This window comes from Pinus tabuliformis, chromosome 5_2 (genome assembly GCF_031772625.1).
Source record: "Pinus tabuliformis cultivar Carrire ecotype Pingquan chromosome 5_2, CPIR1, whole genome shotgun sequence".
NCBI lineage: Eukaryota > Viridiplantae > Streptophyta > Pinopsida > Pinales > Pinaceae > Pinus > Pinus tabuliformis.
Window position 1 is genome coordinate 714,266,700 of NC_142306.1, and position 7,242 is coordinate 714,273,941.

A 7,242-nucleotide genomic window follows, 5' to 3' on the forward strand; every position below is an offset into this window, starting at 1 on the left:
AGACCACCTCTGTAGCAGCAACAGCTCCAAGAATCTGCATCATCCCCACAGAAGCTTCTTCATTCTTCGTATTAGACTGTGCAATAGCGGTCACTTTCGGTCTTGAAGGACAATTCTTCACTGTATGTGGTTCAACACATATCCAACACTTCAAGGCTTTTTTCGTCTTTGACTTATCATCTGATTTCGAAGCATCATCCTTCTTCTTCTCTTCCGACGTATCGGACTTCTTCTTCCTCTCATCAGAAGTCTCATCATAATGCTCCACCAATCGATCCACAGCAGAAAAAGCTTCCTCAAGTGTCTTAACCTTCTGCCTTTTCACTTCATTGCGTGCCCAAGGCTTCAATTTAATAATGAAGTTGAACACTTTGTCCCTCTCCGCCATGTCAGGAAGTTCCAGAACTGCACTTGCAAACTCTTGTTGATATGTCTGTAGGTTCCCTGTCTGCTTTATGAACTTAATCTTCATCCTTGCTTCCCATGTTTCATTATGAGGATTGAAGTGGGTCTGCAAAGCCTTCTTCACATCATCCCACGAAGTTATGTCATCAGCACTGCCATTGGCAATCTAATCCATCCTCCTTTGCCACCACATCTTAGCATCCTTCGTCAAGAATTGAGCAGCTACCTTCACCTTTGTCTCATCATCAGATAGACCCAAGCGTTCCAAGTATTGCTCCATATCCCAAAGAAAGTTGCCAAGAGTTTTCGCACTTCTTGTACTATCATAAGGTTCCGGTTCCTTGACCTCCACCTGAGTTATGCCTCATGGCCCTCTTCAACACCGCGATCTCATCTCTGGCTTCATCAAGAGATTTTTGCAAGTTCAAGATCTCTGCCAAGCCTCGATCTCTTGCCTCTTCAATCTCCTTGACCTTTACTTCAAGTTGTGTACACATAAGATCAGTGTACTTGTGTTGAGTCCGTAGTTCATCGAATTCTTCCCTCATCTTCGAATTTGCCTCTTGATCCTTTATGACCAAGTTCATCTTCGTAGTCCAGTAAGATTCCAAGTCCTTCATTCTTTCCAACACCTTTTCAATGAGAGTCAGAGAAGCTTCCATCGCAACATGGCTAGATTCCCCAACTTGAGATTCACCTGCCATTGCTAACATCGTCCTCCTTTGTGATCTAGTATAGACCATTCACCAGCTTCACCAAGTTCTCTGCAACCATGAACCAGCCCTTGTTCCACTTGTATGTGAAACCAACTTCCTTCACCTGCAAGTACCTGCGTCTTTTGTCACCAACTTTCATGTTTCCAAGTTTCCAAGTTTGTATACACTTGCTTCACCCAGCTCCCTGCAAGACTTCTCCAACCTTCAGACTAGCTCTGATACCAACTGTTACGCCCCAGGCCTACGGTAGTCTTCCAACCGTACTTGGCGAGGTGCGGCACCACCGAACACTTTCTTTTCACCAATACTTACGTTCATGGACTACGTCTAATCATTAGTCTGCTTAGTTTGTTTTTCGCAACCATGTATTATTAATGTTTCCTTTATACCAATGAACACCCATACACATTCATTATCATCAGCAATTATACATGAAGAACACAATTGCACAGTATAAAGGGAGGGGCAACTCCCTGAACAATGAGTTTCCCGAATACAATATATTATTCAACTTTCAAATGTTTACAATGCTTTACAAGTATACTTGGGAAACGCCAAGTTTTATACTTAGCCAATTTTACAACAAGGCAACACCATCGTGTGCCAACTGAGTTCCTTGCCCGAGCTAGGCGAGCGCGCCCTCACACGAGCTGCCAACCGCACACCTCAACCGAACTTCGTTCACCGTTGCATGATGGGTGGGCGACCTACCCGAGTCACCCGTTCACCACCACCGCGTTTCCTCTTGCACGACGGGCGGGTGACCTATCCAAGTCACCCGAGACACACTGTTGCGTTTCCTCTTGCACGACAGGCGGGCGACCTACCTGAGTCACTTGAGACACCCATGTCACTCTGAACGGCGGGCGCCTTCCTTACCCGTGCCCTCACCCGATAACCAAAACCTGTGGGTATCGTGTGTGCTTGCCCATGAGCTGGCGCATATATGCTTGCGCCTCTTTTGCGACTTGCTCCACTACTTCGCACTTTTTCCTTGATCACCAAGTGCTCATGTTCGAATGTCCATCTTCGAATGATCTCCAAAGCTCCAACGCCTCGCTGTATTTATACGAGCGGTTGGGCGAGTCCCTGCCAGGCCGACTCGACCACCTTGTGCCAAAATGCCCCTTACACATCGCACTTGCCATCCGATTGTTGGTTGGCCAACAATCCTTCCTTCGTTCAAGTTTGCCATTACATGTAAGTCGGGCCGTGGGTTATGCCAAACGCTCCCACGCTATAAACAAGCCATCGTTCCACCATCTAATGCGCATTATACTTATGTATCCTCACACATTTTGGTCCAAGCTGTTCACACTTCTCACGGAGGCAAGAAACTGAACCGCAGGGCCTTACAGGAAGTAAGGGGTGGAAGGGGAGAGTCAAACTGAAGAGAGAAGGAAAGAAGTGCATGATCAACAAGGGGGATGGGGGAGATCGAGAGATGGCGAATAAAAGGGAGCAAGCTCTGGCTAGCGAGGACATAATCAACTACACTCGCACCTCCACCATATGGCAGACACGTGAAAAAGCGAGAATCTATGAAACAGGGAAGACCATTTAGAATTAACAACTCCTATGATTCCCCCAACTGCAATAGATGCTTACCATAAACTATTGTAGGTCCCAAAGCATCATCTGACATTCGGTGAAGCCCAGCAGAATCTGGATCTATCCCTTGGATACAAAACACGTCCCCTGGATGCATATGTATTTGGTATATCTCATAGGTTTTTTGTCTATAGCAGGGACAAACAACTCATTGAGAGGATTAGGTACATGTGCTTGTACATAAATAGAATAGAATGTAATTTTGATCTGAAGGAGTAAAATTACAACTCTTTTTCTTTTGTTGGGTAATTAAGATAGATTTGAGTGGTAAAATTCCTTTTGGGGTTTATTAATTCTTGTTGGGTAATTAAGATAAATTTGAGTGGTCAAATTCCCCTTGGGTTCAAATGTTGTGCTATCTCATGGGGTGAGAAGTTGGACACGATGAAGATGTAATCCTACTAAGCTTACAAAAAAAATAGTTGATAGATAGATTGGGATTCCTACTTCTAGTATATATGTTTTCTTTATATATGTTCCCTGTTTCCTGGCATTATTTTAAGTCTAGTGTGACCTAATTTTTAAATGTGATTATCGATTTAACGAGGTTTCTGAGGTTTCTGATCTTCAGGGAGTTTCTAATATTCACCATTGACATACAATTAATGAAGGGTTGAGATTATTTTAGGCATATGTCGTGGACCTTTAATCCAGCCGTTGGATGTAGATCGATGGTTACTATTCACTGAGGGTGTATTAGGGTTTTGGGCGTTGTCAATTTTATCCCTGTTCTCTAGCCGCCTCTAATATTCACCATTGACATACAATTAATGAAGGGTTGAGATTATTTTAGGCATATGTCGTGGACCTTTAATCCAGCCGTTGGATCTAGATCGCTGGTTACTATTCACTGAGGGTGTATTAGGGTTTTGGGCGTTGTCAATTTTATCCCTGTTCTCTATCCGCCAGTGTTTCACTTTAGCAAGCTCTCCTGCTGCTCGGATGTCGATCGGCCGCAGCCATGACTTATTTCTTGGTTTTTTATTCCATTGAGGTTCTCTTTCGTCTGGTTTCATTTTTCCGCTGGTTAATTAGGGGGGTTTCCCTTTTATGGCTTCTCCCATTGAGTTTTCCGCATTCAAGTAATATTCGGTACTATCAATGAAATGTGAACAATAAACACCAGGCTACTACAGTGTATTCAATGCTTAGATGTGCAAATTCTGCAACAGCGCATGTGTTCGGAAGACCTTGCAGTTACTCTCTACTTCTACCAGGCATTTGCTCTCTTGAAAACGCATTCCGTATCTAGAGAAGAAGTGTCTGGTGGAAGTGGAGAGTAAAGGGCAATTTCTGTAACAATTTCAGGGAATAAAGGTAGCGACTTTAAAGTTCCTTCCCCAGCAAGTTATTAAGTTTCATCTCTCAGCAAATGGCCGAGGTTATGTTACTCAGGGAATGAACAAAAGAATCGAGGTATGTAGACATTCATCAGAGTTATGTTGATTTTATACAATATATTTCGCAAGGCTGAAGCGGTTTCATTCGGATTGGTAGGGAAAGTACTTTTGGGATTTAAGGCAATAAAAATGCTTGGTTTCAGGTTGGTATTTTTCTTTATCTATTTTAAACTAACAACACAAATAGAATGATATACGCACAGTTTAGAGCGTAGATGATCAAATCTTTTAGAATTTCGTGATTTATCTTGTGGATATATTGATTGATAGCAATTTTCGTGGTGTTTTTTATATCGATGGTTTAGATTTACGAGGGTTGTATTAGGGTTTTGAATTTTGTGTTATCCCCATTTTTTTTTCGGCCAGTGATCTTTCCTTGCAGGATTTAATTTACTCCTCATCCCCATCCTAACTATTTCTTGTTTTCTCATTTTACAAAATTTTCCTTTATTATTGATTTGTTTCCCTGCTGGTTAATCAACGTGACTCTCATTTTTATGGCTTCTTCCATCAAGTTTTCCTGCGGTCGTGTAAGAAATTGGCGGCCATCGGACTTCGATATTGTCATGCCTATGATTCATTAACTGTTTTTTCTTAGGGCGGTCGTTTCTTTTCCTCATAAATGACAGCGACCTTTCCAGTGCATCTGCCACGCCATTGTTGGCTGTGGGTAGCCTCAATTCCTTTCTTTGGTATTTTTTTGTAGTTTTATTTCCGGTTTAGATACGTGAATTCAAACAGCCCCTCCATTCATAAATATTTTGTTCTACATTATCCTTCTATGCAGAAACTTTTCCTTTAATTTGATGGTTGGAATCCATATATGCATTTGGTGGTTGTTTTAAATGTGTTTATAATGGTTTTGTTTTATACTCTCTCTATATATAAAGGCGTGGTATAAATTTCCTTTAATTTGATGGTTGGAATCCATATATGCATTTGGTGGTTGTTTTAAATGTGTTTATAATGGTTTTGTTTTATACTCTCTATATATAAAGGCGTGGTATAAATTATAGACATAATGACCTTTTCACCGGAATAATCTGTTTTCAGCATGGATAGCGTTTCATGTTAGAGTTTTTGTTTTTTTTTCAATTGAATTAACTGAATATTGCTTATATATATATATATATATACATATGCATACAACTTATCATGTAGTTATTGAGTTTTTCCGCAAATACCTGCCCCTTGGATTTTATATAGAGAACAACTTTACGGCTTACTACATGGTATTTTCTGTTTCTATTTTGTGATATGTAGAGAGAACAAGTCGATACCTTGGCACAATGTCTCTCGGTGCATAACTCATCTCTCGATGTATTTTTAATCGAGTTGTCATGAATTAAGATGGGGAATTCTCAGAATGTCTCTCAGTGCATAACTCATCTCTCGAGGTGATTTTTAATCGAGTTGTCATGAATTAAGATGGGGAATTCTCAGGTTGCAGATACGATTCACAGGTTTGCAAATGTCTATAGGGAGTTAGGTCAATACTTCTTTCAAAGAAGAGACTGCGGTTGACATTTGTAGATATTTAATAGTGTATATTTAACCGAGGATGGTCGCAATACCTTCTGGAATCTGTCCTTCATTGCAACTCTTCTCCTCTTTCTTTCAAAGAAGAGACTCCGCTTGACATTTGTAGATATTTAATAGCGTAAATTTACCAAGGATGGTCGCAATACGGCCTGGAATCTGTCCTCCTCCATTGCAACTCATCTTCTGTCTCCATTGTAGCTCATCTTCGGTCCTTTAGCCACAACCTGAAGGGTCAAGTAAAAATATAAAATATGAGGTTTGCATTTAAAGACTTGAACATAATACAAGGAAAATCAATTCATATATCAAAAGCTATAGTTACATGGTAAATGATTTTATTAAATCAGGTCACTGCTAATTTAAATATAGTAGACATAATGTGGGTAATAGAGTTGCATTTTACCACAATAATTTGAGGTGTATTGTTTAATCATTCTTGTTGTAATTCTCAACAGCATTTCATTGCTTTCTTGTAATAATCACGAGTCTTTTAACATAAAACAGGGAAAAGGATTCCAATCAATACCTTGTATTGTAATACTGTCTTTATTATTTTGAATTTTTTGAGGTTTTTAAGTGGATATAGCAAGTAATACTATCTTTATTTTGAATTTTTGGAGGTTGTTTAAGTGGATATAATTGCTAGTATTTCCAAATTCATGCTCAAAACATCAAGGGAAATCAAAGAACATGTTCTAAATATTATCCAACAATAAAAGAGGATTTCATGGAACTCATTGTAATTATAAAAAAGCTATATACCTATCCACTAGTTTTTAGCATTTTTAGAACATTTGCTTGGCCAAAATAACCATGAGGCGAGAGAATCACAACATTAAAGACCATAGGAATCCTTCTTAGAAACACTTCCAAAGTTGATGGATCAGGTGCACGAAAGATCTCTAAGAACAAATGAATCTTATCATATCTGATACATGTTCTACATTGTCTCCCCTATCCTTTTTCCAATCCCATTTCTTGTAATTTGATAATTCTTGTAATCTGCCCATGCTGTAGTTAGAGCAAGAATGAAACAAAGGAATTGGCTTTTTATAAAAAAGTATTTGATAATTCTTGTAATCTGCCCACACTGTAGTTAGAGCAAGAATGAAACAAAGGAATTGGCTTTTTATAAAAAAAGGTTATACAAGTACATGCACATAGTGCATTCCTTTAACTATCCATGTTTTTATCTCTTATATCTAGAAAATTGAATCTAATATTGTTTCCAATATATTCATTCATTTTTAAATTCATCATGTCACAAGAATTTATATATTAAGTAGACATTAGGATAATTGACACATTAATCATAATGCGGTCTTTATATGTTTCCTACAATAGGAATTTCTTAATGCGGTCTTTTTTCCTTGCTAGAAAAAAAGAAATTATCTTCCAAAGAAAAATTCATATGTTACTTGTGTTTAAACTTTGTATATGGCATATTCTTAGGCAAATTATTTCATTCAAAATAAGTTTTTACAAGTTAAATGGCACACCTTATACTTTTCCCTTTCACAACATACTTATACTATAGGTGGTGAATTGAAAATTAAGTGAAACCAAAG

General features: G+C 39.0%; 1 long non-coding RNA gene across 1 annotated transcript; it reads left to right on the top strand.

The window, feature by feature from the left end:
- Nucleotides 1-3,305: 3,305 nt before the first annotated feature.
- Nucleotides 3,306-6,989, top strand: LOC149161171 (uncharacterized). The gene is made up of 3 exons (XR_016261867.1): nucleotides 3,306-4,148; nucleotides 4,230-4,275; nucleotides 5,396-6,989. It is a non-coding gene; the product is annotated as an uncharacterized LOC149161171 (long non-coding RNA).
- Nucleotides 6,990-7,242: the final 253 nt, after the last annotated feature.